At 46.8% G+C, this 10,893-nt stretch overlaps 1 long non-coding RNA gene across 1 annotated transcript in view; it reads right to left on the reverse strand.

The window, feature by feature from the left end:
• Positions 1-1,216: 1,216 nt before the first annotated feature.
• The window catches only part of LOC129392743 (uncharacterized), a 25,420-nt gene continuing 15,743 nt past the window's right edge, over positions 1,217-10,893 (reverse strand). Inside the window, exons 3-4 of the long non-coding RNA XR_008619190.1 lie at positions 5,626-5,897; positions 1,217-1,669 (exon numbers count right to left, since the gene is read on the reverse strand). This is a non-coding gene — a long non-coding RNA (uncharacterized lncRNA). The remainder of the gene's footprint in view (positions 1,670-5,625; positions 5,898-10,893) is intronic.

Consider the following 10,893-nt stretch of genomic DNA (forward strand, 5'->3'; position numbering starts at 1 on the left):
GCTAAATACAACACCAAAAGCATGAAGCACAAAAAGAAAAAAAAATCAATAAAAAGGACTTCACCAAAATTAAAAACTTTTGCTCTTCAAAAGACAGCTATGAAAATGAAAAGGAAGGCACAGACTGGGAAAAGATATTTGTAAAACATTCATCCAACAAAGAATTTGTAACTGGAATATATCAAGTATATATTTTTAAAGTTTGCATGGCTTGGATTTTAAATTGTTCACACAGATCAGGATGACCCAGGCACAAGAAGACGGTGTAGGGAACTACATACAGACTTTACAATGACAGGGATCTGCGTCTGAGATGCTGCTCCACTGAATTTTTTTTTTTAACATCTTTATTGAGTATAATTCCTTTACAATGGTGTGTTAGTTTCTGCTCCATAACAAAGTGAATCAGCTATACATACACATATATCCCCATATCCCCTCCCTCTTGCGTCTCCCTCCCACCCTCCCTATCTCACCCCTCTAGGTGGTCACAAAGCACCCAGCTGATCTCCCCATGCTATGCGGCTGCTTCCCACTAGCTATCTATTTTACATTTGGTTCCACTGAATTTTAGTTGTGGGTTCTTGGGCAAGTTACCTAATGCTCTGAGCCTCTTAACCCAGTGTAAACCAGGAAGAAGAATAATATAGCTTTCACTCACTCAGCAGACATTGGTTGAGCTCCTAGTCTGGAGAAGGCACAGGACTAATGGGGTTATAAATTTACTGTTTGGTTATGGATACACACGTTAATAAAAACACATCCTACACAAGGAGGCAAGGTATAGAATAGAGGTAGGAGAGTGCCACATTTCTCCAGATATTTGTGGGATTAAAGAGGAATTGGAGGGAATTCCCTGGCGGTCTAGTGGTTAGGACTCTGCGCTTTCACTGCCGAGGCCCCAGTTTCAATCCCTTGGATCCCATTTATGCAAACATAAAACATATCTCTCTCTATGTGTGCATATGTGTATATGAATACATAAGAAAAAAAGGTAGAGTTAGATCTGTATTTACTGAATTATAAGAATGTCTGTGTTAAATTGTCGAGAGGAAGAGAAGAAGCAAGCTGCAAAGTAATATGTATAGAATGATTCTACTTTGGTAGAAACAAGCAAACAAAATTTGCATAGAGCTGTAGATAAGCTTTTGTATGTGAATGAACACAGAAAAGGGTATGAAACGACATAATCCAGGCTGCTAATACTTGTTATGAGATGGAGATAGGGTTGTGGTTTTTTTTTAAGTATTATTATTTATTTATTTATTTATACATTTACACGTTTATTTATTTTATTTTTGGCTTCATTGGGTCTTTGTTGCTGCGCGCGGGCTTTCTCTAGTTGCGGTGAGCGGATGCTACTCTTCGTTGCGGTGCGTGGGCTTCTCATAGCGGTGGCTTGTCTTTGTTGTGGAGCACGGGCTCTAGGCACATGGGCTTCAGTGGTTGTGGCAGGCGGGGGCTCAGTAGTTGTGGCTCACGGGCTCTAGAGCGCAGGCTCAGTAGTTGTGGCGCACGGGCTTAGCTGCTCCGCAGCATGGGGTACCGTCCTGGACCAGGGCTCGAACCCGTGTTCCCTGCATTGGCACGTGGATTCTCAACCACTGTGCCACCAGGGAAGTCCCGGAGATAGGGTTTCACAGAGATAGAGATTATTGCTTTTATGGATCTTTTAATTTAGAAAATAAAATTAAGAAAATGTAAACATAATAGTTGATAAACACAGAAACAACAAAACACACCCCAAGAAGTGCTTTTAATGTTGGTTAAAACAGACTCAGCTTATTACCAGCTGGTGCACAGTAGGGGCTCCAAGACTGAAAGCTTCCCTTAGTTATGCAGGGATGACTTAACACTTTATCATCCAAAGGCTTTGCCACATCTTGAAATGTTCATGCCGGAACTCAAAATGTTAACTCTGTGTGTGTGTGTGAGTGTGTGTGTGTGTGTGTGTGTGTGTGTGTGTGTGTGTGTGCGCGCGCGCGCTGTAGCGGAGTCAGGGTAGATTTGAGAGAAGGGTGGTGACCAGTATCAGGGCAGCAGAGAGCTACCAGGAATGGTCTGGGGTCCCCCACACCTGACCAGGCCAGGTAAGCTGGAATGAGGCACCTATCCAGGTTGAATCAGGAGCTAAGGCAGAACCTGATACTGGAGCCTGGGGCTGTGTCAAGTCAGAAGCCAGGGAGACAGGAACTAAGCCAAAATGGGAACCCCAGCTAAAGCCGGACAAGCAGCCTGCAAACCAGGAGTGGGGGAACAGTGCTGAACTGACCCCAGTGATGGACCAGGGTCAAGTGTCTGCAGGGCAAGCTGATCTTCTCCTGCACTAGCAAAATAATGCCATTGACCGAGATGAGGAATACATTCAGGGAAAGATAATGAGTTCACTTGTGGACACTCCGGGGTTCAAATGCCACACGGAGATGTCCATCAGGCTACTGGAACCTCAGAAGGGCTGTCAGAGCTGTAGATGTAAGCTGAGTGTCACCCTCATAGAGATGAGAGGGGAAGCTGTGGGCCTGGATGAGAGATGAGAGGAGGATACAGAGAGAAACTTGGAGCAAGCCAGGCACTGGGATAAAATATTTTCAAAACACTTATCCAATAAAGGACATGTATCTAGAATATACTAAGTATACATATTTAATGTTTCCCTGGTTTTCAATTATTCACACAGGTCAGGATGACTAAGGAGCAAGGGGACAGTGCAGGGGACCAAGTCAGCGATTTGCAACAAGGATCTGGGTCTGAGCTCCCACCCCACCGTGTTTAGTTATCACTTGGACAAGTGATGAGAAGCATCCATAAGAAATGGTCAAGGAAAAGGGGTGACTGAGAAAATGAGGACGGAGAAGTAGAAGGGAGGCCAGCAGATCTCAGTGCCATCAGAGCCCAGGCAGGAGAGCATTGCAAGAAAAAAGGGGGCCAATAAAAGTGTCAAAGGTCACAGAGGGTGAATGGGAGAGGACCTCGAAAGTGGAAAGTTGTGCCTCTGATGCAGCAGTTTGCGTATGTGTATGGATGCTGCAATGTTCAGGGGTCCCCAAGGTTTGATAACTCACTGGAAAGACTCACGGAATTCACTGAAAGCTGTTAGACTTGTGGTTACAGTTTATTCCAGTGAAAGGACACAGATCGAAATCCTCTAAGGACAGAGCCCAGGAGGACTCTGCACTTGCAGTTTCCAGTTTTCCTTCCCAGTGGAGGTGTGGGCAGTGCTACCTTCTCCCAGAAATGACATGTGACGATATGCATGGAGTATCGCCAGCCAGGGAAGCCCCCTGCCCCCAAGCCTTGTGTGTGGAATTTTAATGAGGCTCCATCACATAGACATGGTGGTTGCCCTTTAGTCTCCATCCCCTCCAAAGGTCAAGCTGATACTGTGTGGCCCCAAGCCCCCATGATGAATCACACTGTTAGACTGCCCAGTGTGGCCAAGGCCCCCAGGTAAACAGAGATGCTCTTATCAGACAGGATGCTCAAAGGGCTTTGAGATCACCACCCAGGAGCTGAGGCAAAGCCAGCCCTCTCCTTGGGTAAGGTCAATGCTTTACGACACAGATGCTTACTTGCAGTGAGCTGAGAAGTGAACTAAACACGAGCAGGGGAAGTTGTCACTGTAGCCCTGTGGCGCTAATCCCAATCATGTGTCAGCAAAAATGAAGGTGGAGAAACGGGGAGGAGAAAAATGGAAAGATGACGCGGGGCTACAGGAATGCAGAGATGCAGGCTGCCACGAAAGCACAGAGTGGAGTCCAAGGCCATGACACAGGAGACAGGAGGAAGACACTTAGGTTGTGTCCAGAGAGGGGTAGGATTGGGAGAGGATTTCTGCAGGGAATGAGGTTCCCCATCTGGCAGTCAGATTCTAAAGTGGGACCGGGTATCACCTCCGGGAAAGGAGGAAACAAAGAACTGGGGGTGAGAGTTGGGGCCATTCACACTGGACGTGAGATAGAGCAAAATCAGAAGAAAAAATTCCCTGAAGGGAGAAATCTGTGACTAGGGGTGTGGCAGGATAATACTGAGTTGGCCAAAAATTTGTTCAGGTTTTTCCGTTAGATGTTACGGAAAAACCCGAACGGACTTCTCGGCCATCCCAATATTTTTGCAATACGTCACTGAGGGTCCCCCCTCACCACGCTTCTCACAGTATATTCCCTTGACCCTTACCCAGTGGCATTTACTGCCTCAGGGGAAGAGAGATACAGCAGAAAAGCAGAAAGAAATACTTTGGGGTTACAGCAGCCTAGAGTTTGAGTTTCCAAAGCCTGGAAGGGCACAGTTATGCCATAAACAGTAGATAGGAAAGATCAGGCTTTCCCATCCTCAAACCAGAGAAGTCAGAATGTCTCCCATGGACCCAAGAGCTGTGGGCAGTGGCCCAGGGAGCTGGCATCGACTTGTGGGGACCGTGCTCTGAGGGCACACGGATGCCTCGGGGGTGTCAGTGTGGACAGATTCTGACAACCAAGGACCTGATGGCTCCCCCCCCAATTCCTTAGCACTATAAGAGCCCCCTAGAGAAAGGCACCATGAGACCCTGAACTTCTGGAGATGGGCTCTGCCCTCTGGAAGACCAGGAGCTCAAAGGAGAACTCCAGCTCGCTTATGAAAAAACAGGTACATTTCATCGGACAGTGAATTTTGCAATCTGGATAACTAACACGTGTAGACTAGGGAAGGACTTCTTTCTGATACAGTGTTTGGACCAAACTTCCATCCTTATTTGCCCAAGGTTCCATTTTACAATACCCATCAGTTTTCTTGATTATGGGGAAACATAGACTTTCTTGAGTAACACTTTTTTCTCTGTAGTTTCTAATGGTCTCCAACCAATAAAAAGGGCTGCTAAGGTCATTTTCAGGAAGAACTGAAGGAGCCAGCCAGACTCCAGTAGTAGTGAGTAAGTGAAGGTGGAGGGCTTCTATAGGCGGCAGTAAGCAGGGCCATGGTGGGTGGCAGGGCACGTGGAAAATAGGGCCAAGGGTGATCCCAAGTTCTCAGTTACACTCTGGGATGAAGCCAGTTCCCCTACAAAACCATTTCCTTGAAAGACTCCTTTGTCCTTTCTAGGACCACATCTCTGTGCTCCTGACCATATGACAGGGCCTGTTTGACAGCCGTAGCCCCCACCCGTCTCTCCATCATTTAGCAGCAATGGGCTGTTATGGGCTAAATGCATCCACCCAAATTCATGTGTTGAAGTCCAAACCCTCAGTTCCTTAGAATGTAACTGTATTTGGAGATAAGTGTCTTTAGAGAGGTAATTAAATTAAATGAGGTCGTTGGGGTGGGCCTTAATCCGATGACAGTTGTCCTTATAAGAAGAGGTGATTAGGACACCGAAACATACACAGAGGGAAGGCCATGTGAGGACACGAGGAGGAGGTGACCATCTACAAGCCAAGGAGAGAGGTGTCAAAAGGAACCAACTTGCCGACACCTTGATCTTGATCTTTTAGGCTCCAGAACTGTGAGAACATAAATTTGTGTTGTTTAAGCCACCAGGTCTGTGGCACTTTGTTATGGCAGCCTGAGTAGACTAACACACCTGCTACTCAGAACACTTAACCCTCTCCCTCTAATGTGGGGATATAACCTCCTTTCCAGGGACTTACATACCTGTAAAAATATGTTCAGTTGAGAAACTCAGGAGAACAGAACTTCGCTTGTGTTTTCATCTTGCCTCTTATCCTGTGGCTCCAATCCCATTTCTCATTCATTCAGCTAATGTCCATGGCTGATTCTGTGTAGGAGGACTACACAGGCAGAGAGACAGACGTGGTCCTTGCCTGCATGGAACTTGCAGTCTGGTGGCAAGGCATTGTCAGCCTGACAAATAATACAGGGCCATAGACACACAAATGCCACAGATTCTAAAGCAATATGAATCACTTGAAATAGAATGGTATAGAGAAAAGAACATGAGCTTTGGAGTTAGACATATCTGGGTTTTCACTTTCCTTTCTTGTCTTTTTTTCAATTAAATATTTAATGACCACTTGCTATCCATGTCCAGAGACGTACGGATGACCACAGAAGATACTATCTTTCCCCTTAAGAAGCACATAATCAGAAACTGTTCTTAGGATCTGATATATAATTTACATTTGTGTCAGTTTGCATTCATCAAGAAACGCTGGCTCAGTGTCTCTACATGCTGGTCTAGAGTGCATACAAATATGAATGGGAAAAGTTACTCTATCATAGAGCTTTAGTAGAAAGAAAGAAAAAGGAAATAAAGAGGGAGGGAGGAAGAAGAATGAAGGAAAGAGTTAATAATTCTGGCTCATTCAAACACAAGGGAATTTATAGGAAGACTGTCTGGCAGGACTAGTTACATAATTTGCAGAGGCCAGTGCCAAATGAAAACGCAGGGTCCCTTTTTCAAAAAGTATCAAGAATTTCAAGACAACAACAGCAGAGCATTGAACCAAGTATGGGACCCTTCCAAGTGCAAAGCCTTGTAAAACTGCACACACAGGTCATAGGCCCGTGAAGCAAAGCCAGCCCTGCTATGCAGGCGGGGCAGGCAGGAGAATAAGGCTTGCAAATGGGAAAACCATGACAGCTACAAAGGACTCATCAGTGATTTCAAGTTATGTTCACAAAATCTTTAATCCACACTTTAAGGGGTGGAGCCTAATTCTCCTCCTCTTGAATGTGGGCTGGACATAGTGATTGGCTTCTAATGAATAGAACAAAGCAGAAGTGACAGAGTGTGAATTTGGGGACTGGGTGGTGAAAGGCACTGCAGCTCACTGGGGGGAAGCCAGTTGCCATGACATGAGGACATTCAAATGGCCCAGGGAGAGGTCCACAAGGCAAGGAACTAAGGACTTCTGCCGATAGCCACATGTGTGAATGCATCACCTTGGGAGCCCATCCTGCAGCTACATTTGAGCTTTCAGATGACTGCAGCCCCTGGGGGCACGTTGGATGAAACCATGGGAAACAGTAAGCTGGAAACACCTAGCTAATCTACTCCTGAATTCCCAACTGTGAGATAATGAATATTTACTGTTTCTGTCACTACTTTTTGGGGCAATTTGTCACACAGCAGTAGACAACCAACACAGCACAGAAGCTGGAGCTACATGATAGGTCTTATAGGAGACCTTTCTGGTGGATCCATCCCTTCCTTCTTCAGCCTTCAAGCACTTGCTCAAGATTCAAAATCTTGGGAGAGAGTATCTGAGCTTAGGTCAGGCTGAGCAGGATGTCAAAGGTGTCCCTTTGACAGTTTTCTGTCTTAATGGGCAGGTACTTTGGGTTGACCCTCCCTCTGAGGTTGTCCTTATTGGGAGAGGGGTGCTGTTGGGAAGAGAAAAGGGCCCAGGTACAACAGATGTCTGCTAGGTCTACTTAGGAAACCCAGATCAGATTCTTTGTTTTTTTTTTTTTTTTTTTTTTTTTTTGGCCACACCTGGTGGCTTGCAGGATCTTAGTTCCCCAATCAGGGATCGAACCCAGGCCCCCTGCAGTGGAAGCTTGGAGTCGTAACCACTGGACCTCCAGGGAATTCCCAAATCCAGATTCTTAACACACGAAAGAGGATTCACAATAAAAGTGGCCAATTAGCATCAAGGGAGAGTCCTTGCTTTCATGATGGCTGTGGGGTGGGAGGTTCTGTCCTCTCTTAAAGGAGTTTCAGGCATCTGTAGCAGACAAGGAAGGAGATGTTGGGTCTGGAACCTTCCCTTGGGACCACCCGTCCCAGGTCAGCTAATTCCTAGAGATGGCAACTTTCCTGGGAGTGTACCTTTCATATGCAAACCCCATACCCCAGGGTTCACACCTTAACCCACTCCTTTATGGAGTGCTCATACCAGGACGCCACCCACCTGCCCTAATCACCCCTGGGCCAGGTACCAGACAACTAGGGACGGCCCTATCATACCCCAGAGCCCACTGAAATTATCCAAAGGAGCCAATCCTAAACCTATTGACCCTGCCTCGCCCATTAAAACCACAACAAAGGCTCTTGCCATTTTCCTTTCTCCCTCTGCTTTCTGATGGGATCTGTGAGTATAACAAACTGCTGTTTCTATGGCAGTCGTCTCCCGATCTGTCAGCCTTGCCATACCTGAGTAATAATAAAATCTGCATTTTAAAACATTGATGATTCTAGCTTCCTGGCTCACTGTCACTCTCATCATTACTCCGTCTTGCTTCCTGGTGATTTCCATTTGCACGCAAATCATCCTCCCGCATCCCCATTCTCAGTTCCTTGTCCTCCACCCAATCCCAGCCACCCATTCCCAAGTTCATACCCTTGACTTCATAGATATCAATCACTCGATTTTGTGCTTTCCACTCACTGACCACCACCTCTTATCCTTCCACCTTCCTCCTCTAGAACCTGACTCCAGTTCCGTGGGGTCTGCAATCCTTTGAGTCTAGCACCTCTTCATTGCCCCCGCTGCCACAGTCCCCCATTCCTCTCTTAGCAATGAAACCGAGCAGGACACTGTGGGGCTCCTGGGCACAAAAGGCTTTCTGTGTCCCCTGTTTCTTGTGTGTAGGAAATAGACTTCATTCAGCCTCCACGACCTTCCCTGAGTTCCAAAGGGCAGGTTCAAACAGTTGCTAAGCAGGGAAGGGAGGTGATGCAGAGACAAGGGAGAAGTCAAGACACAATAGTGCAGCCTCGGGGCAGGGTGCTGGTTCCCCCTCAAGGGATACACAGAACAATATCTTTGAGCTCTTGTGCAGAACTGAAGCCCCCAACAAATGGAAGATGTTAACTACCTGATGAAGCGTTCTTCACTCCAGAGAGAAGATCACAGTTCACCCATCACCAACTGATGCCGGATGATCTCTGGACTGAAGGAATCTGGGCCCTGCAGGCACACTGACCCTTATCAACAACCCCGCCCCTGGGCTATAAGACTCCTCACACACACACACCCCACCCCCATCCCCGGGTTGCCACACACAGTTTTGCGGGCATTAGCCTACTGTGGCCCCCTTTGCCTGGTACAGCAATAAAGCTTTTCTGCTTCACCCAAAACTGTCTCTCAGATTCAATTTCATACCAGTGCACAGTAAGAGCCAAGGTCTTGACAATAAGCCACAAGACCCTACATGCTTTGTCCCCCATTATCTCTCTGATGTCACCTGCTATTCTTCTTCACTTCATTCACTTCACTTTCATTATACTATCTCCTCTAACAAAGCCAGGCACACGTCTACCTCAGGCCCTTTGCACTGGCTATTGCCCATCCCTGGAACATTCTTCCTTCAGATACCTGCAGAGCTCATGCCCATAGCTCCTTCAAGTCTTTGCTCAGAGGTCACCTTCTCATTGAGGCTTTTGCTGAGCACCTCCCACCACTTCTATTCTTTCAGAGCTCTTACCTTCCAATGCACTATCTAGTTTACTTATTTATTATGTTTATTGCTTATCATATAGCTCCCCTCCCCCCACAAATGTGAAGGCAGAGATTTTTCTCTTTCACAGCTGTAGCCTCAGCCTCTAGAAGAGTGCTTTGCATACAATACATGCTCAATAAACATTTAATGAATGAACAGAATATTAGCCCCTGAGAGGACCCTGAGATCATCTTGTCCAACTTTCTCATTGTAACAATAATAAAGACAACAGAAGACCCCGCTGCAGCAACTGACATAGTTAATCACTGACCATAGACCCGGCCCTGCGCTCTCAGCTTTTAATGTATTACCTCATTTAGACCTCAGGGCGACGCCTTGAGCTTAGTGTCACTACAATCTCCACTTTCCTGGTAAGAAAACCGGGGTTAATGGAGAGTTCAGGTTCAGGAACTTATCTTAGATCCGCAAAGTGATAAGCGGTGGTGCTGGGCCCCGAGCCAGGCAGCCTAAGTCCAATCTCGAACTCCCAGCCACCGCCTATGCTGCCTGCAACATGCAGATCATGTGCAGAACGTCCTGGAATGAGAAAACTGCTTCACAAGCCGGAGGAGTTATTATGTAGGACGCTGGGAACCTGCTTGGTGCCGACGTCCTTAGTCAAGCTCCTTGAATTTGCTGGGGTTCCTGGTTGTGGGGAGGGGTGGGGAGGGGTGGGGAGTGGACGGGCAGGCCGGTGGGTGAGTGGCGCCTCTCTGCCCACACCCTCTCCACTCTAATGCACTTGGTGGAGCCTGACAGCCTCAGGAGAGCCTTAATGGACCCGCAGAGTCACAGCTTCAGCTGAAACAGTGGATAATAATGGAGGAGGCAAGGTCATTAAGGACCAGAGCAGGGAGGTAGAGGAAAGAAGAACTGTGATTGGCTTCTAAGGATCCAACCCCACTCTGGCCAATCCTTGGCTCCTATCTCCATCCACAGCTTCTCTCTTCTCTGTTTCAGGGTCCCAGTGTCTACCAAGCCCCCAATCCATCTGTATGCCTGGGTTTCTCACCTGCTAGGAGCCCACCTCACCTGATTGCTTATCCCCCAGCCTCCATCCCACCTGAGACTACTGCACTGGAATTTGGGCGTGGCGCTGGGACAGGATCCCTTGAAGGGCAGGAGCAAGTTTAGGTAGTAAAAGCTTCCCTGTGATTCTATGATGCTACTCCCCCTCTGCCGTGTCTGCTGAGAGCCACTGTTGTGGAGTTCTGGGTTTTTTATTCCTTCCTTCCTTTCTAAAATACATTGGTATTAAGTATTTACTGTATGTCAGACATTAGCCCAGGCACTATATCAAAGATGTATTAGATAATTGGACAGCTACATGTAAAAGAATGAAATTAGAACACTCCCTAACACCATACACAAAAATAAACTCAAAATGGATTAAAGGCCGAAATGTAAGGCCAGACACCATCAAACTCTTAGAGGAAAGCATAGGCAGAACACTCTATGACATAAATCACAGCAAGATCCTTTCTGACCCACCTCCTAGAGAAATGGAAATAAAAA

Source organism: Physeter macrocephalus, chromosome 14 (genome assembly GCF_002837175.3).
Source record: "Physeter macrocephalus isolate SW-GA chromosome 14, ASM283717v5, whole genome shotgun sequence".
Lineage (NCBI taxonomy): Eukaryota > Metazoa > Chordata > Mammalia > Artiodactyla > Physeteridae > Physeter > Physeter macrocephalus.